Source organism: Copadichromis virginalis, linkage group LG1, assembly GCF_057382275.1.
Source record: "Copadichromis virginalis isolate Kocher_CV1m ecotype Utaka linkage group LG1, C_Virginalis_male_GT1.1, whole genome shotgun sequence".
NCBI classification, from domain to species: Eukaryota; Metazoa; Chordata; class Actinopteri; order Cichliformes; family Cichlidae; genus Copadichromis; species Copadichromis virginalis.
In genome coordinates, this window is record NC_140618.1 from 31,569,334 (window position 1) to 31,595,034 (window position 25,701).

Consider the following 25,701-nt stretch of genomic DNA (forward strand, 5'->3'; position numbering starts at 1 on the left):
AGGGCGAGACCGAGTGCGGTTAAGGGACCGATTTGAGAAGTTTTGTCATAGACTGAGTAAAGAAGAGAGACAGCCGTGAGAGAAGTGAGCGGTAAGTCACTTTTCTTGTCATAACTATTAGGCTCTTACTTCTAACTTCTCCTCTTCTCTGCTACTTTCTATGTTCCGTCGATTTTCTAGCTCCAACAGAGATGTCAGTGACCTTGTTACAGAGATTTAACGTTGATAAATATAAAGCTTTCATGGGCTGAGGTTGTCTACTTAGAGGTGATAACCGTATCCTGGTGCCGTTTATCTTGTGCGAATTGTTTAATGAACGTTGCACTCCGTTTACTTAAAGGTGGGATTAGATTAATCATACTTGAGCTCACTCATCACCAATAAGGGAAAAAAAAACTCTTTCTAACACTGGCCTGTCTGTTTTTAATACTTGTGAGCCACTGTCCATACTAGCTGTCCTGTATGTTGTGACTGTGGATATCTGGGGATGTTTGGGGATGGAGCTCTCTGATTGGCAGAGAAAGGGTTTCCTGGGTCTCGATGAAAGAGACAAAAATAAACTTGTGGAGAAGAACAACATTTCGAAATACCAACCATTCCTGAAGCTATCCCCTCCCATTAGTTTTCCTTTTTTTCTCCTTGTGGGGTTAGAGGAACTTAAGGCCTCGCTAACTTCTCAAAGTTGTGGCTGGTCTGGCAAAGTGCAGAGGAATTCTCTGCCATACAATACAACCCTTATGTTAGGTTAGCAGAGGTCTTAAATCCTCCCATATGAAGCTGCCCCAGTATTCATGTGGCACATTAAACATTAATCTCAACTGAGATTGAGTTAAATTGCTTCTGGAAATCTGGTCTAAAACAGGAGATAATCTTTTACCTCTGGGCCCATCTTGTGTTATTCTTACTGTTGGAAAAAAAACATATTTACCATATTTACATGTGTGCCAAAAAGTCACACATGTAAATAAACATTATTATAGAGTGAGAAAACCAGTTGTATGCGCACAAACAGATGCCACACTGTTGTTGTGACCACAATCCAATGCAGCTATAGGACTTTTAAATAGGAAAAATCTGTGCTAGAAAAAACGCCCACTCTTTATAGAGCTGCTGTGCTAAACAAACAGGGATCTGAAGGTCATTTTCTTCCTTTTGGAGTTGCTAGTTAGTGTTACGCAGACCTTTAAACTACTGCCCACATCTTTAAAAAAAAACAAAAAACAGATTAAACACTGTAATATGCACCCATGCAGCTGCCAGTTATTCCAGTAGGTGCACCTCTGTAAACAGCAATGTTACCTTTACGAAGGCTATCATATTCAAAATGAATTGACCAAAGTGTTCATGCATACTGTGCGCATGCTCGGAGGCTGCAGTTTGTTGACATTGACTGGCTTTTCAGTTATTTCTCCTGATATAACTGACAACTGATATAAATGTCAAGGATGGAATATTAGAAACACAAAATGCAGCATAATGCTATTCAAAAGCAGCACAAGCTGACCTAAAGCATGGCTTTATCTGCCATGGTTAAGCTTTCTGTGAGCTCACGATTTTTTTCCTTTGGGTTTAGAGATATGATTTATGTTCTAGCTCTATATCTCATCCTTTCAGTAGAATATTATTTCCTCATGACTGAGTTTCCCTTTTTTTCCAGTCTGTGGAAACATTAGGGTATGTGATATTTAGTTTTCATTTTTTGTACTACCTCTGTCTCAATAGTATCTTCTATGTTCTGTTTGGCTTCTTCTTGTTTCGTCAGTCAGATTCTGTTCAGCTGTGCTCCCTGGTGTTTCCCACCCCCTTAATTACTTGGTGTGTCATATTGTCTGAGTCTCCCTCTGTTCTTTGTTGTGTTCAGTTTCCTTCTTATAGTCTAGTTCCTGGTTTTTCCTCACCTGAGTTATTTTCGTATGTTGTGTTTTGTTAATGTAAGTTTAGCACTAGTGACGGTGTGATGAAGCCCCGTGAATGTGCTGAATCTTTCCAGCCAATTCCTTCGCCAAAACACAGATCACACGAAGCCTTGTTCAACAGCTTCATTTTCGAGTCCTGCATTTTGGTCCTACTCTGCTGCCACATAGCCGTCCCTGACAATATTGTGAAGAACCTAATGTGATGCTTTTGTCCTGTCCTCTTCTGATAATCATTTCAGCACCTGACTTAAATCCAAAATGCAAACACTGCACTCACTACCCACTTAATTAGATACTTGTTTCCAGTACCAGGTTGACACTCTCCTGTACACATCTCAAAGGTCTATTGGACTGAAATCTGGTGACTGCGGAGGCCATTTGACTACAGTGAATTCATTTTCATGTTCATGAAACCAGTTTGAGATGATTTGAGCTTTGACATATCCTGCTGGAAGCAGCTATCCATGATGGTACACTGTGGTCATAAAGGGATGGAGATGGTCAGCAATAGTGCTTAGATAAGCTGTGGCGTTTAAACGATGCTCAGTTGGTACTAAACGACTTAAAGTGTGCCAATACATTGTTCCCCACATCATTACACGACCACCAGCCTAAACAGTTGATACAAAGCAGGATAGATCCATGCTCTTACATGGTTTATGCCAAATTCTGACCCTACCATCTGAATGCTGTAGATGTTGAGATGCAACTTCTGTGAGCTTGTTTGAATTGTAGCTTCTGTCGCAGCTCACTGGATATTTTCTCTTTTTCCGATCATTCACTCTACAGAGATTGTGTGAGAAAATCTAAGAAGGTATGTCGTTTATGAAACAATCAGATGAGCCCACCTGGCATGAACAATCGTACCACCTTTTCACCACCTTTCTTCCTCATTCTGACGCTTGATTTAGACCAGGGGTCTCGAACTCCAGGCCTCGAGGGCCGGTGTCCTGCAGATTTTAGATCTCACCCTGGGTCAACACACCTGATTCAAATGATTAGTTCATTACCAGGCCTCTGGAGAACTTCAAGACATGTTGAGGAGGTAATTTAGCCATTTAAATCAGCTCTGTTGGATCAAGGACACATCTAAAACCTGCAGGACACCGGCCCTCGAGGCCTGGAGTTCGAGACCCCTGATTTAGACCTTCATAGGTCATCTTGACCATGTCAAGATGCCTAAATGACTGAGTTGCTGCCATGTGATTGGCTGATTAGGTGTTTGCTTCAATGAGCAGTCGAACTGGAGTACGTAACAAAGTGGCCAGTGAGGGTGCGGTTTTTTTTCAGTGTTAATGAAAAATAATGAGTATAATATGAATCACATCAGGCTGATTGCCAAAATGCATAATTCAAGTTTGTAAATGTGGTAACAAAAACAAGAGATAAGACAAACTTTAGAACAAACATACACATATTAAACAGAACCTCAGTAAATTACACTGAGCAATCAGTAAATCTATCGGCATGTTTTGGGCACTTTTTCCCTTTTAGAAAAAAGGAAAAAAAGTTATGCTTACATTCTTTATGCAGCCGACTGCTGCTCATGGAATCTCCTGCTTTTACCCATCTCACAGTGACAGTCAGTCAGACTACCATAACATATTCCAGGATGTGCACACGGTTAAACGAAGGAAGCAGCTTCCTTTCCCCAATGTGTCCTCACACATTCCATCAGCTCCAGCATGGCTAAACTGATGAACTGATGGCTCTGGACAGTTGGCAGCTGCCACCCCACTGTTTACGTTTAGCCTGCAAAAAGTGTCCAAGACCAAAGCTGCTCTCTCCATTTAGAATTTTCAATCTGACATTTCTCGCTGTCTGCATTTCCCTCACTGCTTTACGGCGCACATGGCACCTAGCTCCGACTGGAGCTGTGAAAATGTGTTTGGGAGAGGAGGTGCTGAGCACTTTCTTTAATAGTCACAGTTGGTGATGTTTGCCCAACTCTAGCTCTGTGATCGACTTGTGGGCTTAGGTGTGGCTGCTCCCTGGATAATTGCCCTGAACACTGGCTGTACTGAAGGTGTATGTAACAAGGCTGCATTGTACTGCCGCCTGCAGCTCTGTGTGTGTGTGCTTGTATGCGCTGCTCTGTTCTAAATTCACTCTACCAATTTTCCCTCAGTTTTATGTTCCTTCACTACAGCTTTTCTTTTCTTTTTTCCCAGATTTCAGCTGGTGCAGCTTTGTTCCCCTAGTATATTTTATTCCTGCAGTTTTCAGCTCTATGTTCTTATAGCACACTTTTCTCCAGCCCCGCAAAAAGAAAAAAGAGCCAAGAAGCAAAGCACTAAATACTCAGTATTATGCTGAATACAGGTAACGTGCAAGGTGTTTCTTGAGTGTCTGATTATAATCTTTCTCCTGCAAGGAAACAAGATGTTGCTTGATATCAGAAGAAAAAATGGGACGTCTTGGGTAAATCAAGGTGAAGGATAGCAAAACTATGTTTCAAAAATAAAGGGAAAAGGTTATTATTCAGTGGCAGCACGGTGGCACGGTGGTTAGCACTGTTGCCGCACAGCAAGAAGGTCCTGAGTTCAATTCCACCATCAGGCCGGGATCTTTCTGTGTGGAGTTTGCATGTTCTCCCTGTGTTTGCGTGGGTTCCCTCCGGGTACTCCGGCTTCCTCCCACCGTCCAAAGACATGCAACTTGTGGGGATAGGTTAATTGGATAATCCAAATTACCACTAGGTGTGAATGTGCGAGTGAATGTGAGTGCGAATGGTTGTCTGTCCCTGTGTGTTGGCCCTGCGACAGACTGGCGACCTGTCCAGGGTGTACCCCGCCTCTCGCCCTATGACAGCTGGGATAGGCTCCAGCGCCCCCCGCGACCCTGAAAAGGATAAACGGAAGCGAATAGATGGATGGAGGTTATTATTCAGAATAATGAACACTAATAGTAAGCAACACTGCAGACTATTGAGTTATATCAGAGCAAATTATAAATTGCTATGATACAGCCAGTATAAACTCATTATCGGGCCAAACAGGCACACTACTAGATAAGATACAGAGACATTAAACTTTAATGGCCCTGATGGGTGTAACTAAGTAAAGGCAGCAGAGGGTATTTAAAAATACTTTTACATTTGACCTTTTGGGTTGTGGTAAATACACAAATTCTTTACCTTTTTAAAAAGTATATAAACCATGTATATTTCCATGATGTATTCTGGCCACTCAAAATGCATTTCAGTGAAATAATAATAATGGATTGGATTTATATAGCGCTTTTCAAGGCACCCAAAGTGCTTTACAATGCCACTATTCATTCACTCTCACATTCACACACTGGTGGAGGCAAGCTACAGTTGTAGCCACAGCTGCCCTGGGGCAGACTGACAGAAGCGAGGCTGCCATATCGCACCATCGCATTTAAATATTAAACCTAAAAGTAACATTATGACAAAACCTAGCCGGTGCTTTCATTCTTGGTTACCTTCACTGGTTTCCAGTGAAATTCAGAATTTATTTTAAAGTGTTATTAATAAAATATAAAGGCCAACATGCTGAGACCTCAAACCAGCAGTTGGCCTCTCGGATCATCTGATCAGGGTCTTTTAACTGTTCCACGCTCTTTATTGTAAATCCGGAGGAAGCCACGAGGTTGCAGCTTTTAAACTTGCGAACAGCCTTCCTAAGCCAGGACGCCTGAATCAGTGGTTTCTAATCTGTGTTGACGTGAGTATGTAGGAATGAATGTGAGGCCGTGTGCTTGACTGTGTGTCTGTATGTTGGAACCAAGCAGACGAGGTTTTTGGTAGAATCAATCTGTCTGTAACCACGATAGCTTTAAAGGTTTTTATTGAATTTTGATAAAACTCTGTAGAGGTGTAGATTCGTGTCAAGTCTGGTGTTTATTTTCAACATATTAAAAGTATGGCATAAAGTGCATTTGACCTCCGATCTCATGTTTGCATTTCACATCTGCCTTTCTTTGAAGTTGACCCAAATGTGTTAACTTTTACTGCACCACAAACTTCTTAAAGTAAAAAAACCCCCAAAATAAATATATGGAAAATACAGTAATGTCCCTTAAAAGTAAATAAGTCCCAGAGAGTGAGCTGCCCTGGCAGCGGGCTGCGCTCTCTGAGTGTTTCTCGTCTTTAAAATGTGGCTTTATCCAAACTTTGAAGCACTTTGTAGCTGTGTGTTTTAAAATGTTTAACCCTCTCAAGGCAGGCGTTGCCAATTTGCAACAGTTAAAAACTAACAACCTGATTGTCCCACATAGATATTTTATGAGGTTTTTTTACTCAGAAGTACCACTGCAGGACTTGGTTGTGCATTAGCAACAAAAAGTTTAATTTAAGCCTGAGAGGGTTAAACAGATCGTGAAATGGGGAGGGTGTGCCTTCCTATATGATGTGAGGCGAGTGAGCCATGTGATGTGCAGCACTTTAGCTCACAGGCTTTGCTCTGACTTATGTTGCATTTATATTATTGCAAGATAAAAAAAACAGCACCTATTGTACGTAATGCTTACAGTCCTGGCATGGTGCTGAATTTGTAACCTATCGGTATTACTCCTTGTGTCATTTATTAAAAGTGTGTCGAACAGCAGCCAATATGTGCCACTCTTGTTCATGTTTGTGGTGTTGTTGGTTCTTTAACTTTGTTACTTTCTGTGGAGAAGACAAAAGTCATAATAAAGCTACACAAACCAGCAGTAAGCCTAGAGGTAAACAAAGTGTTGAAAGTGCTTGAAGCTACTTCTGCTACTTTTGTCCTTCCTGTGTGCTTTTATTTTTTGTGTTATTGATGTTGTGATATGGAGTTGTTGGATGGAGGACTGTATGTCTCAGAGATGATTGAAAATCTCCTCTATAATAGATACTGGGCCATGAGTCTGGATTTATAAGTGAAAAATGGATGTCATCAATAAACCAGTAGGCTCTTATTTATTTATTTATTTTTTTACTTTAACTGAATGTTAAATATAAGAGCATTGTGTAAAAGGTCCACATCACACAGTGTATATAAACTTTTCTTAAAGCAGCAGCTCGTTTTGCAAGAGAAGTTATCTATATGATAACTAAAAAACTAGTAAGCAGCTCTTAGGTCAGATTAGCATGAAATCAGGGAACATAAGGCAGACTTAGGCAGTTCCCAAAGGAAACAATGTCCACCAGCATACCTAAGCACTTTCATTTACATTATCTGTACAACAACAGAAGTATTACAAGTGGTGGGACTGCTGCTGGATGGATTGAATTTGTTTAAGTTTGCTGTCAACAATAAGAAAAGGAAATTGAGGCAGAGTGTGTTTGACAGCCATTGTCACCAATGACAATAATTTTCAGTTAACAGCTCACACTCGACATCCCACTTGGTAGTTGTTTTATTTTTTCCCTGCCTGTCCTCTCCGGCTGTGAGGCACCAGCATGGCCTCTTACATTCTGAAGGGTCTATTTTGTCTGTTCCTCCTTATTGAGAGCTCTACTGAGATGTTAGCGCTGAGTGAAAACCACAAACCATAACTCACTTTTTCAGTGCTGCTAACTCCCGGTCTCACGCCCAGTTTAACACAGAAAAAATACAAGGCTGTTTTCTTTCCCCCACGCTGCTTTTCTTGATGTTATCTCCTTTCCGCACACCTTTCATCTCCCTCTGTCCACCGTAATTTACTCCATTTACCCCGACATGCCCAGCCATACATTCTATTTTTCTGTTTAAATGGCTTGCCTTTCCTTTTACAGGATAAAAATAGCAGCAAGAATTTACGCTCTGTATATAGCTGAATCTTTTTAGCATTCTTGGTGGTGCAACTGTAGACTAATCTTTACATAGGGTGTAATTTTCAATTCTTCAACATGTAGACATCCTTCATGCTCCCATGTCCTTATTCAAAGATTCTCGCAAAGCTTTCTCTCCACCAGCTCTGTTTCCTAATATGAATTGAGCAAAGGTCTCGGTAAGAGCATGCCTCTCATTTACATTAATTTCTGGCAGCCACTCGTGGTTGCTGATCTTAATACGTTTAGTCTAACTTTGTTGAAGTTGGCTCCCCAGACGTGGATCATTCTATAGCTTCAGAGTGAAAATCAATTTTCATGACTTTAAAATAGAGATTATCTGTCTTCTAAAAGTAGAAGTAAAATGCCTTCAGAAAGTTTTCAGACCCCATGACATCCTGCAGCGCGCCAGACTGAATACAAAGTGGAATTTGTTGTTGACAGTCGACACAGAGGAGGTTATAATGAAAAACTGAACACAGCTTTAATTTTGTGCCTCCCCTAGTTTTTTTTTAAACATTTAACACAAATTGTGGTTTATAAATTATAGCATCAACTCTTCTTTGATGCCCTTGTTTACTTGTCACATCTGGTTTTTTTTTTTCTTTTTACCAGTTCAAAACACGACGTTTCTTTAAAGCTCAATAGGGAGCCTGTGTGAACAGCTATCTTCAAGGCACTACAGACTTTGATAGGGATTCATTCAAGTGTGTGTGTGTCTGCGTTTTTTGTCAGCCACTCAAGCACTTAGACGTTCTCATGCTGAAGCTTCTCTACTTTGCTTTACGACTGGTTCCCATGCACTTTTCAAGAGCAGAGCTGAAGCCTATTACAGTTTTATCAGTTACCAGCATAAAAGTTTGCTGTTGTCAAACACACTATGTGTTGATCTGATGAAGGTATATGAAAAATAAAGAAGCTGCTAATGTGAAATGTTAAAAAAGCTTTATTATTGGTCCGACAAATTATTAACCACTCACTTTTATTTGGTCTTATGATTGGCGAAGTAATCAGGTGCTTGGTGATTAAATATTGTTTTGTGTACAGGCACTGTACAAAAGCAAAAATACCATTTTACCTTTAAAGCAGCTTCATTACATTTGATTACTCTGCAGTGGTGACAACCATTAGAGGTATTTTCTGTCCATCCAGCAGACTGTCTCATTCTTGTACTTGCCATGGTTTTGGATGCCTGAAGGGAATTTCATTACATCTGGCATGCTTGTCTACTTAGAGACACTGTGACCTCTCAAAAATGAGTTTTTGGGCACAATTCAAGAATTCATACGACAAAATTTCACAGGCTTGTCTAACAGAATAAAATGATGAAATAATGACATTTTATAGGCAAAGGGTGGTGATGTAGTAATTTCCGGCTAAAACCCTCTTCTGGAGGTTATTTTATCCCACAACTCAGGAACAGAAAGGGGAGGTTTTTGACCTCATTTCAGGCTTTGTCTGATGCTGTCTTAGCAATGAGTAACCGTGATAACTAATAACCCAACTTTCTTGGAATTTGAGAGATTGTTTTAGTCTTTTTGCTGCTAATTTTGCTGACAACAAAAATTACAAACTGTGTGTTGTCATAACCCAGCCGAGCAGATGTGGACACCCAACTTTGTGAAGAGGTGATGTAGGGGTTTCAAACTGGTACCATAGGAGTATCTAGTAAAAACTTCAGATGAGTTTGAATGAGTTTTTCAAACACTTATCCAAGTTAGGGTTGCAGCAGTCATATAGTCATATGGGGCCTTTTTCATAACTGTGACTATGTGCAATATAGTAATACAAAGTCTACAAAGAATGATCATTAAGTTCTACATGTTCCCTCACCTCTTTAGAGCATTTTTGCTATTATTGTCCAGCACCCAAATGTCCAATTTTTGGTTCACTCTCTTCTCTCTCATTGGCTTTCTTTCCAGGTAACTGTTTTCCAGTTGCTCTCAAATGAATAGCTTGTAAATAGAGATGGGCATCATAATGACAACTAGGGCTGGGTCGTCACTGATTTCTAGAATTGATTCGATTCCGATTCACAAGGTCCTGAATCGATTTGATCCACGATTCGATTTGATTCGATTTGATTTGAATCTGGGAAACTTTGCCTCAGACAGTCAGAAATATTATAATTCAGATCAGTACATTTACATATTTTTGTATCTATAAAAAGGAAGCTGACACTTTCCAGACTTTATCAAAGGTGTGAGCATCACAGCAGATGCCTTTGTGTCAAAGTAGCTGAAGATAAAACACAGAAAAACATAAAGGTGATTTTCCTGGCCTGGATTTTATAAAAATATTCTGCAGTACATCAAAAACGAAAGAAAACCATTAATCAACATATGAACATTACCTCTGAAGTTACAGCGGTTTTATTAGAGACACAGCTAAGCGTTTTGCATTTTGAATAATTTAAAAAAGTCTAAATTTGTTCAGAAGCCTATTGAACACCAGAAATTAGGTTTTCTTTTCGGAAGTAAGTAAAAGGAAAAAAAAAAAACATTGGCAGACAGCGCTGTAAACAACGGTAGACTTGTGCGTAACAAGCAAGCGAATAATGCAGAAAACAGATTTTTAGACGGGAAACTGTTCGTGAAGTACAGAGAGAGAGAGAGAGAGAGAGAGAGAGAGCTGTGCATGAAGTGTGATTTTTATTGTGGTGGAAGCAAAACAGCAAAAGTCAGAGTGAATCCATGACGATGTTTATGTGAAGCTTAGTTTGGATCTTCTTTTGCTGCTGGTTCGGTCAATATTGTTTGGAGAGAGATAAAACTACAGCTTTAGAATCAGTACAAAAAGGGCGTAAACACAAAGCGCAGACCCGCCGAAACATCAGAATCAGCGAGCTGTCGGCTTTCAGCCCCGACCGTTTCCGTGCCGTCGGGTGAGCAAGACGACATCTCACTGATTCTGATCTGCGGGTCGTGCTTTGTGTTTACGTCTTTGTGCAGAATCCGCGTTTCTGCTCTCATTTACTGTTTTAAATGTTTGGTGGTTGTCAAAATTTTGTGACGTTTCACCTGTGATTCTGGAATTTTGGGCAAAATACATTTATATAAAAAAATCGATTCAGGATTTTAATGAATCGATATCACGTTATCCAAGCCAGAATCGATTTTAATCGATGAATCGATTATTAAAACCCACCCCTAATGACAACGCCCCTAAATGACCCCAAAACATGTCGGAAAATGTGGATTATATCGCTATCATTTTCAGTAGTGATTGGGAGCCTTTACGACACAAACGGCAGGCAGGCATAGTTAGGGAAGTAATTATAGTGCAGCATTGTATTAGAAGGTAAAGTATTTTCAACAGAGATTAAGTATAGAACGTATTTAATTTTGCAAATGAATCAAAATTTTAATTTGTATTGTTTTTTAATAGTACAGTATTAGATGATGGTTCTTGACAATAAAAAAAATGAAACAAGGAGAAATGAAATTGAGTAGGCATTAACAATAAAAAAGTCAGTTTTAAAATTACAGATATATTGTATGTACACAATGTTAAAAATATATACAATAAGATGTATAAAAATAGAACAGTTGACTGAAAAATGATAAATATAACAAAAGAAGTATTCAAGCCAAATTTACAACCACCTTCAGCTCCAGTATGAGGAGGACTTAATGTTAGACTCAATGACTGCAAAGTGAACAGGCCTGTGATGGCAAAACGAGCCTAAATCATCACCCCTCCCCTACCGTGCTTCAAAGCTGGTATGAGGCGTTTGTGCTGATGTGCTGTGTTTTGGTTTCAAATAAGGCAGATCAACAAAATAATCACAAAAATGGCATTTTTTAACTAGAGTTTTCTAAATCAGTGTCATGCTCATGTTTCTCATCCATGCATCCATCCATCGACCTCCACTTATCCTGATCAGGGTCGTGGGGGGCACTGGAGCCTATCCCAGCTACCATAGGGCAACAGGTGGGAAAGCCCTGGACAGGCGCCGGCCTCATACAGGGTTAACAAAGAGAGACAGACAATCATTCACACTCAAACCTCACATCACTGTCTATGGGCAATTTAGAATCCACAATTAACCGAACACCACTAACTGTATATTTTTGGACTCTGGGAGGAAGTTGGAATACCTGGAAGAAACTCAGACAAACACGTGGAGGACATGCAAACTTAGATCATGGAGTCGAACTCAGGTCTTGCTGTGGTGCACTATGATGCAACAGTGCTAATCACAGCGCTGCCCTCATGCAAGTAAAATTCAGTAAATTATTGACAGTCTTTTATCTTTAATGAAATTTGAGGAGCTTTTAGGTCTTTTTGAGGCCCTTATGAAGGACATGGATATATGTGAGTTATTTGCACATTCTTTTAAGCTTTGATTTATGTTGTGGACACAGGGATGATGTTACATTTATTTTATAAAGTTTACCTTGATTATTGCGTTAATACTGTCATGGTCCTGAGTCTGAGGACTCAGTGTTTTGTGTTTCCTTATGCTTTTGTTCATTCCGAGTATGTATTCTGTTGTGATTTTGCCATTTGTTAGGTTTCTGTTCTTTGCCTGCCTGCTCCCACTTCTCTGTGTTCCCTCTGTCTGTCCATGGTGTTATTGTGTCTGCTCATGAGTCTGCCTGTCAAGTTCAGTGTCCTGTCTGGTTCTCTGTGTCTGTTAGTTTCCTGTTTTATTCTGAAAGTTCATGTCTCATGTCAGTGTGTTCAGTTTTACCGCTCCCCTGTCTCGTTAGCCTAATTGCTCCCAGCTGTGTCTCCCTCCTGTGGCCCATTCCCTGATTACTCCCCGTGTATTTAAGCCCTGTGTTTTCCTGTGCTCTCTGTCGCGTCGTCTGTTTAATTCCATGCCAGTCTGCATTATTCTATGTTACTCGGTACTCATTCTGCGTCTCTCTGCTATCTCTCTTTGTGCATTTTGCTCCTCCTCCCGTGCGTGTTTGGTTTAAGTTTTGTTCGTTAGTTTTCCCAGTTTAGGTTTGTTTACTCCCCCCTCTGCTCTTCCTGTTTTGTCACCTTCTCACCGCTGTAAATAAACACTCACTCGCACCCCAGCCAGTACCTGCATTTTGGATCCTTTTTTCATACACCACACGACTGCCCCCAGCTGTGACAAATACACTTTAAATTCATGTTATTTTTTAACACTTCTGCCTGTTATGTTTCGCAGTGTCCACGCTACCATGATATGCTTCTTTTTTTCTGTGAAATATGTGAAATAAACAGTTTGTTGTCCATTTCTGAAGATTTTCTCATCAAAGCAACTCTGTGCTTCTGTTTGTGTTCCTGATCTGTCCCCTGCTCCATTTTTCTTGGTTTCTCAGTTTGTTTTGATGGTCAACACTGAGAAGAAACTGCGTAGTTGTAGTTTTCTATGTCCTAATGAAGCAGCCTGCTGTGCACTTTCAAACTTTAGCTTTTAATGTTCAGTTTTACTATCGTCTCCGACACCATGTACAGTATGCTGTCCAGTCATTTGTAATGCACGCAAGTCGACAAGTTAATTGAAGTCCCAGAAAAGACATTTAACCCTAGAACACTATCGCTATAAATAGTAACACGATCACTAATGCCGGGTGATTTTTACCCGATATAATATAACCAATGAAAAGTAATCAAATATATCAAAATATGACAACACATGACAAATTAGAGTGGTCTTCTTTTACTTTTAACTGTGCCATGTCTAACAAAATGAAAAATAGAACTCCTAAAACAAAATAATGACTCTGGAAAGCTGGTCTTTGGTCCACCCATTCCTGGGACATTTGAGACTTCCCTGGTGATGGCACAGGCTCCTCGACACGCAAACAGCTGCAGGGGGGAGAAATCATGTAAATGTATTTTCTCGGGTGTAAATCACCCAGCGATAGTGTTCTAGGGTTAAGAGAACGTGGATGGATGTACCCAGATTTTTAAGTTTTAACTGTAAACAGCTCTAAAGTAAAAAGAAACGATTCACTGACATTAATTATGGGTTATGTGTTTTTCGGGAAAGAAAACTCTCTGGAGCTGCTTTACACTGCCCTCGTTAGTAAGAAAGTCCAGATTGTGTGCAGTTAGTGTATCATTTCATAACCAGACAGAACTTGCAATCAATGTGGAACATAGAGCGAGACTTTGGACTGCACTCAAACAATATTTCACTGCATGTAATCTAAATTTATGATTAAAATGTGAATCCAAAGGTTTCGCTCATTGTTGAGATGAATCTCCTGGGTACAACCTCCACTGAAAGAGTCTGTATTGGACAGTGTTGATCAGAATGACAGCTGGGCAACATCTGCAGTTACTTAATGAAGGAGGTGGTCTGTGGAGAAGACAGTAAATCAATAGGCAGGTATGTTTCACATCTATCATAGTAACAGTAAGAACATAATGCAGGAACTAGTGTTCATATCAATTCTTATTATTTTGTCAGTGTTTGGCTTTCTTTTTTAAACTGATCAAAATATTAAAGAATACCTTCTGACCAAAATGCAGATATTAAAAATATATTTGCATGAACAAAAACGTAGATTCAGTTAAGACATAATTTTCTCTTTTTGATCTTCAAACGTCACTTTTTGCATTTGAATCACAAACTTATACTCGCAATAAAACGTGCTTTGAGTGCAGTGTGAATAGTTTGGCTCTTCTGTTTAGTGTAGAAACCAATTATGCATGATTGGATATAAAAGACAACTCCACAGACAAACCTAAATGCCCGACTAAACCTGGGGTAATAGTCGGGCATTTAGCGTAACTGCTGTAACTACGGTATCTGTTTTTCTCCTGAATAGTACTAATTCTTGGATGTCGCTTGTGTCTTTTTTTTTTAAAGAAGTGTCATATTGAGAATGCTGACTAACTGAATATCTTGTTTTCATGCTGTTTTTGGATGATTTGCGTAATTATATCCCCAATCAGCTCACAGTGGCTAATGTCACACACCATTAGCCTCATTCAGCAATAATTTTCCCTGCACTGTAATTAACCCTCATGTAGGGACCTTTGTTGTCTTGATTATGGCGTTCTTTGTAAACGCCGCTGCATCCTGGTCAAGCCCGCCCACACACAGCTCACACATATCCATGCTTTGTTTATCATCTTACAGACATAAATAGGTTACTGAGCTATCCTGCTGGCCGCAGGGACTATGCGTACACTTAGGGCCCCCTGCCAAGAGCATTTGTTTGCATCTCTTTATGTAGGTTATCAATAAAAATATTACAAACGCATGCAAAATGACCTCCGAAAGATGAAAAGATGACCAAGAAAAGACACAGAGTGGCTATAAAAAGATGAAGAAACAACTACAAGGACATGCAAAATGTCTACATACAAGTGCAAAACAAACTCAACGGCCGAACAACACTTTGTCTAGTAAACAATGCCAACAACCATAAGGCATTTAAAATGACCACAAAAGGACACAAAATGACTACAAAGCAATGTCTCTTGTCATGTGTGTGTGAGCAGAGCGAACACTGTTCAGTAATATTTCCATGCGGATGCAAGCGTGCTATTGTTTTTGTTGCTTTCGTGAGACAAAAGGACCTCAAATGTTTCCTTTAAAAAAAAACCAAAAAAAACTTTAGAGCAGAGGAAGACGCACGCACACAATAAAAAGCGACAACGGACAAAATGCCTCAGTTTGCTCTTATTTGTTGTGTTCCTATCTGGGTCTGTAATATAATTAACATTCACAGTCTAACGCTCCTCAGTCCACAGTGACTTGTTCTCATTGAGAAGTTCACAAGGTACTCCTTTACTGCCACAGCCTGCGGATTAGTTACCATGGAAACAAAGCTGTAGGAAGTCAGGAGGAATACGTTACCTTATGTTTGCTTCCTCCGGTGGAGGATACTTTACAGAGAAGTTAGAAGAGTTGTGTTGACAGTGTCTCAGTAACTCTCAGTGAAGCACTGCTTTCTGACAGGAAAGCTTCAGAATATTTCTCCTCTTCTTGTCCATCCAGCTCATGCGCTACGGGGCCGGTTCAGGGTTGATTTTTATTTTGGAGATTTTACTTTTTACACCTAAATTGGCTCTTGATGAACCACAGCAAACACAGAGCCTGAAAACAACCTTTAAAGCACACTATAATAATCACAGAAGGATAATACTGGTGATTACTTCATAAATAATGAATAAAAAGGAGCTATGTGTGAACAGCTGCTTATGAAAATATGAGTTGGTGGTCCTTTCTGTTTAGGTGGGGGTGTTAACACAGGGCAGTCAGGTGCATTTAATGTGATGTAATAACTTCTTTTGCCCCCTGATAAACTGGAGCGACTAAAGTGCCAACTTGCAGTTTTTAAGTTGGCCACTGGGGGTTAAATGAGCCACCAAGTGATCGAGCAGTGCAAGGACAGAGCTCAGTTACTTGCTTGTCTTCATGCTTGGGGTGTTTAGATAGTTAATACATTTCATTCAGTCTACCTATGTTTATGAAACAGTCCAAGGACAGAAAAGAAATATCGTCATAGTATCTGTTTTCACTTTTGCCCTTACAGAAGAAAATATTCTTTATTTTCTTCTTTGAAAGAAGAAGAAAATATTCTTTATTACTAAGACTGACATGTACCAGCTTATTTCTCACCAGTGTTTTCTCACCTGCAGGTTTGGGCACCTGCAAAGAGTCACAAAATAGCTGTTGTCCCGTGACAGCTGGGATAGGCTCCAGCCCTCTGGCGACCTAAGCGGTTAAGAAAATAGATGAATCCACAACTGAAACAATATTTCAGGCTATGATTTTGACTGTAAGCAGAACTACAGACAGCAGGTTGTATAGCCAAAATGTATGTATAAGGGCTCTCATAATGATAGATTTTCTATTTTTTCGTCATTATTATCATGGCATAAATAAATAAAATTAAAGTCATTATTGGGTATCAAGTAGAGAAATGAAAACAACAACAAACGTTTTGTATACTACAAAAGGTGTGATATACAAAAAGAACAGGTAAACAGTTTAATACTAGTAGCTGTAAGGCAGCTGTGTGTTTGTGTCTGCATCTCTCTCCCGCCCCTCCATCTTTCCTTTAACTATCCATTAAGACACTCGTCTATCGTTACGTGTACAGAAGCAGGCAGACATTTCCTGCCTTGTGAGCGAGAGTGCAGGTTCATTGTGACAAGAGCAGGTGATTTATAGGGGTGACAGAGCTGCATCTGATGGGTGGACTTGGACTTGAGCTCCGTCATCTTTTTGCTGCTTCCTATGATATTGCTTCTCAAGCGGGCCAAAACAGCCCTCAGGCCAACAGGAACTGTCCCAGTGCTCCCAACAAGCAGTCTGTCACTGCATGGATCATGATGAGTCATCATATGATTAACAGAAGGGAAAAGGCAAAAAAAAGAGCCAGTTATGCAAAGATTTGGCTATTTTTCAGACACACGCGCACACACACACACACACACACAGACCTCTACTAATGTCAGAACTGCCCCATTTTTGCGCTGGTTGACATGCACCTTAATGACCATACATTTAGCAGGTTTAAGTAACTGTTTGTCTCACATCCAGCACCAGCACTACAGCATACACTGAACTCTGCTGAACTGATATACTAGTGTTTCAGCTGCATTTTCTTAAAAAAAAAATAAAATAAGAACTGCTCTGAAATATCACTTAAACCGGTTGTTTTTAAGACCAGCTTTATTTAATATACATGTTATAGTAGTCACAAAAATGACCCCAATTGGGTTAGTGTTGTAAATTGCTGAGAGATGGAATGATACTGGTTGGTTTTGGTCTTTTCATTGGATTTGTAAATAATACATACAATATAAAATAACAATACATTTATAAAAACTAGCTACATGTGCTATACTGGATACAGCACACAGCAAATCTTACGCATTACATTTGTCAAGATACATCAAACTGAGCAACTGGGGAAAAGGATTTTAGATTTTGCTGAAGACTGCTCTTAATACACAACAAGGCCTTACTGCTAATCTCCTGTAACAAAGCTCTCACAAATTTGGTCTCTGTTAACCAGTGTTTGAAAAGAAAATCAATTTTTTGCTTGTTTAGAAGACATTTTATGTAAAAAGTGTGTGGTTTTCAAAACTTTGCTCTGCTTTCAATTTTCTCTTTGCGCTGTCTGTTGAAGGACTTATTGATATAAAATAAGAAATGTAGTACAAACAATCTGTAAGATGGATCTTTTCTTTCTTCCTTTAATTAAAGCAAGATGCCCACCTCTCTGTAGCTTGAATTCACAATAAACCACTTCAGCCTAACACATAACAAATGCTCAGTTAATGACTTCATTGGTTTCAGAGGACTCCTGCACCCTTGAAGGAACACTTCAGAATACCCAGTTTTTAAGGTGTTCCAGAAACCACGAGCTTCTGATAAGTTGTTATTAAAGCAACTCAAAAAAGGATCAGTCTTTTTTTGTACGATTTTAAGACACAAGATATGTGCCGTGTTGCTCACAAATATCTGCTACTTAGAACAAGCTACATGACTCTAAAACACATCTCCTCTGTACAGTGAAAACCAGGCAAAGGTCTCACTACAAAGAAAAATGTTTTCTGTCATTCCGGGGAATTCAACCTTTGCTCAATTTTGCCTTCTGCGGGCCTTTCTTGTAAAGTGTAAACTGGTGTGGCACCACACAGGCAATTTGAAATCAGGTTTTGTACCACAAGGGCTCTGCATCTCCCCCGAGTCCTGGGTTCATGGACGCATATGCTCTTGCGCTTCATGCATTAGTAAGTGCGCAAGGGTCTGCAAAGTTGGCGTGGTGCAGATTTTGTTGTCTTTACAAGCAATAGTAAAGAATGAGTAGCACTCACTGACTATAACAACAGAATTGTCATGTTTCGGCTGTGTGGCAGGCAGGAGAGGACCCAAACGCAAACTCACGGGGACAGAACTTGAACTCAAAAGCACAGCTTTAATTGCTGGAAAAATAGAACACAGGCAATACAAAACTAAATTGTGAAAGCTAATCATAAAGTATACCAGGAGACACGGGGAGAATCACACACAGCATGAGGGAGACTATGACACTGACAAAGAGAAACACAGGGCTTAAATACACAGAGGGATAACGAGGGAATGAGACACAGAAGGAGCTGGGAGTAATCAGGCTGGACGAGACAAGGGAAGCAAAACTAGAAACAAGGCCACAAAAACAAAATGTCCATCAAAAGCACAGGAGCACACGGAACAGTTCACAACTCCTCAGGGGGCCGACCCGGAGGGTGACGGTCCAGAAATCCATAGTTCACTTGATCAGGGGGCTGGCCCAGAGGCTGACGGCACAGGAGTTCATAGTCAAACAGTTCCGGGGTGCCGTCAGTGCGGACGGCAACGGCGGCGACATGGAAACGGTTCAGGGGGCCGACTGTGCGGACGGCAACGGTGTAGAAACAGTTCAGGGGGCCGACCTCGACGGCTGTGACGTCCAGCTGGTGGCCAGGAAAGTGGCCGGCGATCCCGAGGTGCCGAGGCCGGACCAGGCGTGGCAGAAGCAGAGGCCGAGGCCGGACCAGGTGACTGCGTGGGCGGAGACACGGAGGCCGCAGCTTGCGTGGATGAGGCTGGTGGTGGAGCAGCTGGTGGCTGAACAGGCCCCTCGGACCCTCCAGCGGAGACAGGAGGCTGGACGGGCCCCTCGGGCCCTCCAGCTGACGAGGCATGAGGCTGGATGGGCTCTTCTGAACCCCCAGCTGACGTGGCATGAGGCTGGACGGGCTCCTCGGGCCCTCCAGCTGACGAGGCATGAGGCTGGACGGGCTCTTCTGAACCCCCAGCTGACGTGGCATGAGGCTGGACAGGCTCCTCGGGCCCTCCAGCTGACGAGGCATGAGGCTGGTGCGGTTCTTCTGAACCCACAGCTGACGTGGCATGAGGCTGGACGGGCTCCTCGGGCCCTCCAGCTGACGTGGCATGAGGCTGGATGGGCTCCTCGGGCCCTCCAGCTGACGCAGTGGCAGGACCAGTAGGTGCAGAGACTACTGGCTGAACAGAAGGCTGAGAGGGTGATGGAACAAATGACTGAGCTAAACACTGGGGAGCTGGCTGAGCTGCACAGTGGGCTAAGGGCTGAGCTAATGGAAACACAGGAAAATGAACTATGGACTGGGCTGCTAACAGAGCTAATGACTGAGCTATAGACTGAAAAGCATGCAGTAGTGATGGTGGCGATGGTTGTGGACTGAACTCTCCTGAGCCTCTGGAACACAGGGAGGACTGCTGGGCGGGGTTGCCTGAGCCTTCAGCAGAAACAAGAACGGGTGCGGGCACCTGCTGGACACTAGCCGCTCCCACCCGAGGAGTAGGTACGGGTGCGGAGACGGGCTGTATCCTGGCTGACCTCACCCTGGGGACCGGCATGGGTGCAGGGGTGGACTGGTTCACAGCCCCCCTCACCCTGGAAGCCGGGACAGGCACCGGCAACGGCTGGGCAACTGCCCTTCTCACCCGAGGAGCTGGTATGGGTGCAGAAACTGACAGAGCCTCAGCCGGCCTGGAAACCAGAGCAGGGACCAACTGGACCTCAGCCTCCCTCACCCGAGGAACTGGTATGGGTGCAGGGGTACGCTGGGCCCGAGCTGCCCTGGCAGCAGAAACACAAACAGGCAAAGGAGCAGGCTCAGAAAAACCAGTCTCAGAATTGGCAGGCTTAGGGTTAATATGCACTGGGTCGACAAAAACAGACCTAGCAAAAATGAATTTAGCATTTTTCCCACCATGTTTTTCAGTCTTTGTTTTAGCAGTCTTTGAAGTCCTTGGGTTAACGGTCTTAGAGTGAGCTGACTTGGGGATGACTGAACCAGACTTGACAAAACCTGAACTGACAGAACCTGAACTGAGTGTTTTAGACCTGGTGACATTGCTCACAGTTTTTCCTTTAACAGCATTTACAGCCTTTGGCGAGTGCTTATAGTCTTTGATTTCTCCCTGTTCAGAGGGAGCAAAAGGAAAAAACTTTTCCCAGTCTATGTCATCGTCCAAAAGAGAGATTCCAACAGTGTCTGGGGTGAGTTTATTGTTCTTTTCAGTTATGGCTTCAGGTGGGATGTGTGAAAGGCAGTCATTATAACTCACCCCCGGGAGTTGCTCAGCAAGTGAAAAGTGACGGCGGCGTGAGCGTCGCTTCCTCTGGGGTGAGGAAGCTGACGGGGCATACAGCTGAGCCTCTGACGTGCGGGACGGCAATGCAGAGGCTGGAGCGTAAGCATCCGAAGAAAAACGGAGCACTCCCACCTGAAGCGGCCGAGGCTTGGGTGCAGGTGAAGCGGCAGGTGGGGGCTTTCGGCAGCTCCGGGGACCTCCAAAAGCCAGCCGAGTTCCGCGGAATATGTGCTCAAAATCCAGAGCGCGCCATGGCTTCCAGCGGAGCTCCTCCTCCAGCTGGGCGAGGGCTGCCTCCTGGCGCTCATACAGCTGAGAGCGGTTTGCTGGGTCCATGTAATGGTCGTAGTCTTCTGTCATGTTTCGGCTGTGTGGCAGGCAGGAGAGGACCCAAACGCAAACTCACGGGGACAGAACTTGAACTCAAAAGCACAGCTTTAATTGCTAGAAAAATAGAACACAGGCAATACAAAACTAAATTGTGAAAGCTAATCATAAAGTATACCAGGAGACACGGGGCGAATCACACACAGCATGAGGGAGACTACGACACTGACAAAGAGAAACACAGGGCTTAAATACACAGAGGGATAACGAGGGAATGAGACACAGAAGGAGAGCACAGCTGGGAGTAATCAGGCTGGACGAGACAAGGGAAGCAAAACTAGAAACACTCACATGAGACATGGACCTTCAAAGTAAAACAGGAAACACACTGACTGAACTCTAAACATGCAAACTTAACAGCAACTGAGAAGACAGACTATAGGGACCAGAAACATAGTACAAAGAGGTCACAGTAGACACAACATTGAACACAGGGAAGCCATATTACAAAGCCAAAGAACTAAACCTATGATAACCATAACTGAAATCTAGGGAAACAAGAAACAGTACAACAAAGGACTCAAAACATAATCCATAATATAAAAACACGAGATTTCTTCAAAATAAAACAGAAAACATGAGAGGCAGACATGACAACATAAGACAACAGACATGAAACACACGAAGGGCAAGGGAGACTTCACAGGGGTTGAAAACACAAGGGGGAGCTAATAAGCAAATGAACATAGGAAACCTCCATCCATCCATCCATTCGCTTCCGCTTGTCCTTTTCAGGGTCGCGGGGGGCACTGGAGCCTATCCCAGCTGTCATTGGGCGAGAGGCAGGGTACACCCTGGACAGGTCGCCAGTCTGTCGCAGGGCTAACACATAGGGACAGACAACCATTCACACTCACATTCACTCGCACATTCATACCTAGTGGCAATTTGGATTATCCAATTAACCTATCCCCACAAGTAACCTAATAAGCTTAAACATACTATAAACATCAAAATGAACTAAAACTCAAAACACTGGGTCATAAGACCCAGGATCGTGACAAGAATAAATACAACCAACACCTAACTTAACAGTTATTTGAGGCCTCTTGCCTACTCTATCAGAGGGAAATAATCAACAAGGAACCTGCTCTTGTTTACCAAACAGATTCTCTAAGTGTGTGTGTGGAAGATGTAATGTAATCCCCAGGACAGTCTACAGGCTCAGTGAAGACATAGAAACTACTATACAAAATGTACACGTGGTTACGAGTGGCTAATTGGCTAATTAGTTAAGAGTTCACCCAGACTCAGGGTACCTCTGCAACACCTTTAAATCAGAACAAACAAATGAGCACAGACAAATGATCACAGAAACAAGAAAAACACGACACATTGGCAAGCTGCTCACATGAACTCACACCTCTCTGATAAACAGCTTAGCTGTTAAAGCAGGTGGTTGATTGCAGGTGCAGGCTGAGTAAGGAAGGGGCTTGGGCACTGGCACAGTCAGGTAATGTAGCAGACAAGAGGTCAGGGGAAAAAAGGCAGCAGACAAGAAGCAGCAATGCTGGACAAGGATGGGAAGATGCTAATTTGCATTCAGCAAAGAAGGAGGGGCAAGAGGGAATGCTTATATGCAGATCCACTATTTCACTTTACCGCAGCCCATGGGAATTGTTCCCATATGTTTGATTGCCAGTACACCACTTGCTACCCTGTTTGCTAATAAGTTGTTTAAAGAATTGAGTCTGAGTTTCACAGTGCTGATGTAAAATCACAGTTAAACTGGACTGCAGTGATTCTTGAAAAATTGGTGTAGACATGTAAAAATGCGTGAACTTTGGATTGATTCTCTTCAGAAATTCAGGCGGCTGTCTTCTCTGCAGGGAAATACCAACAACAACCCTTCCTCCATCTCACATTCATATTTTGATTCATACAGTGTTCACAGGGAGGAGGAGCTATTCACAGCTGGGTTTGTTTCCAATTTGTTTGGGTGTGTGCGTGCATGAGAGTGAATGTGCAACCCTGCAGTGAAATAAGATTTGACTCATTTTCAATAGTGAAAGCAAAAATAGAAAATCAATATGTGGCTGTCAGTGCAGATATTAAGGCTTACTGGCACAAATATATCAGTGTATGGGAAACAATGCTCTAAGGAGTGTATCAATTTTTTCCCAGCTTATTATAAAACAGTTGTGGGCCTACAGAGGGATCCCCAGCCAAAATCCAAAAGGTGAATTTTCATCAGTTCTAATTTCTCTAATTTAAAACAGACTCTTACACATTACTCAATATAACATCTTGGTTTAAATCAACTCTGACAAGTTGTGTTAAGTCAATATATTATTTATTGTTTAGAAATGTTAATTTGTGCATTTTACCGTGTCTGTTCCAAGAGCAAAAGGAGGAAGCGCTGCCTCACTTCCTGTATTTATAACACCGTGTTTGTTGATGTCACAGGAAGGGACCTGGTGAAGAGGGGGAAGAAAACTGTTGTATTTTAAAAAAGTCAAATGTAGGGTTTTGTCTGCTCTAGTTTGTTTTTGTTGCGGGTATGAAGCAGGACCAATCAGTGATTGATTGTAATATTTAGTCTTACTTATTCCATTGGAGATGATTTTGTTTGGATAGCTCTAGAGTATTTAAACAGAAGAATTCAGTTGTTCAGGAAGTGAGGGCCAGGTCAGTGTAGCTGAGTGCACGTGACATTAATTTTGGTTGGTTTATGTTCAGTTATGGTTATTTGCACCAAGTTGACATTTTAAAATTGATTTTTGTAAATCATTTTTGCTCACAATGTTTGTAAATGAATCACCTGCTACACTCGACAGCATCTGTCTACTACGCTTCTTCCGCCACTTTGGCCAAGCGATCTCACCTGTTCTCACATGTTATATGACATTTTTTAATACCCATGACCAAATTTTAAAGGTTCGACATATGTCAAACAGGTATGTGGTAGCTGTAAGCGTATGGTCAGCTCCAAATACTCAACTATTTATGTCTTTTCTAGTTCTCTTCACCCCACTTTGGTGATTAAGAGGTTCATTGTCTAAAAGCAAAATACAAAAACAACAACAACAAAAAGATAAGTAATTACTACTTTGGCAGCATGAAAACTCCCTATGATACTTTTACTGTGAACTTTTCAGGTCTACAGTTTTGGACCTTTATTCCAGCAGCCCTACAAAACACTGCAGCTAAAAGAATAAAAAAAACCTTTGTCATCATTTTGTAGTTATTGAATTGCGGCTCTCCTGGTGGTAGTAAATGCACTTCAGCCTTGTCTTTTATAACTAAAACTTGCAAAAGGTAGCAGCACCTTGCATAACAGACAAGGGTAAACGAGTCGCTCAAATGTCCTTTGGAACATAGTGTAGTACTTTCAAACAAAAAAATGCACAAAGGTACATGATTTTAACATTTCTGGACACTACCAGCTCAGCTCCTCACAGCCTGTCAGGTTAGATAAGGCCATGTCTGGGTGCCCTCAGGACTGCAGCAAGTTTTATTGTACTCTATTTACCAGCTGTGACAGTGTGACTGGTATTGTTTCACATTGTGAGCCTGTGTGTGTGTAATTGTGGCAAAATATGGTGCTTTCTGTTGCAGCAGGAAGTTTTATTTTGGCATTTGTTCGTGTGTCTCCATGCAGTAGCATGGTGTCCGTACAGTTCACATCAAAATGAAGGTCGAGTTAGGTAACGGGTGTTAAGGGACTCTTGAGTATAGAATAAAAGTCATTGGAAGTATGGAAGTCATTGGTTCTCCTGCTATATACCCCTGCCACACTTTTCTTTTTAATTTCTAATTACCCATCTAAAGTATCTCTATTCACATCATATATCACATATGATGGTGTCTAGTTGAAACACTAGCAAAGCAGATTATGGTCTTTCAGAATATGCGAAGCTAACTAACACACACGGCAATGCAAATACACACCTGCACAAAGATGTGGCTTGATCCAAGTTGTTTCATGTCTGCTCCGGGGACTTTATCACTGTTTATCTCTCTGGTGCTCACTGTCTCCTGGATCAAGCCGATCTGCCTACACACAGCCACCTGTCTGAACACTCTCCTGATGAGATTACTCACATTGGGATTTCCACCAAGCACTTTTTTTGTGTGCATGTGTTTTGATGTGATACTCATAATACTGAGAGAGGGCAGATATCTCTATCTGAATGCGGGTTTGGATAAAAAACAAAGGTGACACTGTGGATTTGTTTGAAATATAATGTTTTCATATGTGTATAAACTTAATAGATTTATAGAGCACTTTTTAGTAGCATCAAGACTGTTGACATGGTCAGTCAAGTAGCAGAGGTTGTTCATCAGTTTCAGTTGCTTTCCTGTTAATGAAAATTAACAACAGGTGCACTAGAGGGGCAACAATGAGACAACCAAAACAGGAATGATCTTGCAGGTGGAGGCCACTCACATTTTTTCCCTCAACTTTTCTGACTGTTTCTTTTCACTAGTTTTGCATTTCTCTAGAGTAAGTGTCACTGCTGTAAGCATGAGGTGATACTTGAACCCTAGAGAGGTTGCACAGGTAGTCCAACTCCTCAAGGATGACACATCAAAATGTGCCATTGCCAGTAGGTTTGCTGTGTCTCCCAGCACAGTCTTAAATGCATGGAGGA

At 41.7% G+C, this 25,701-nt stretch overlaps 1 protein-coding gene across 1 annotated transcript in view; it reads left to right on the top strand.

Moving 5' to 3' along the window:
* Window positions 1-25,701, top strand: part of tspan4a (tetraspanin 4a) — a 194,360-nt gene continuing 168,659 nt past the window's right edge. The window contains exon 1 of the mRNA XM_085459723.1: window positions 1-91. The gene's annotated coding sequence lies outside the window, so the exon portion shown is untranslated. The remainder of the gene's footprint in view (window positions 92-25,701) is intronic.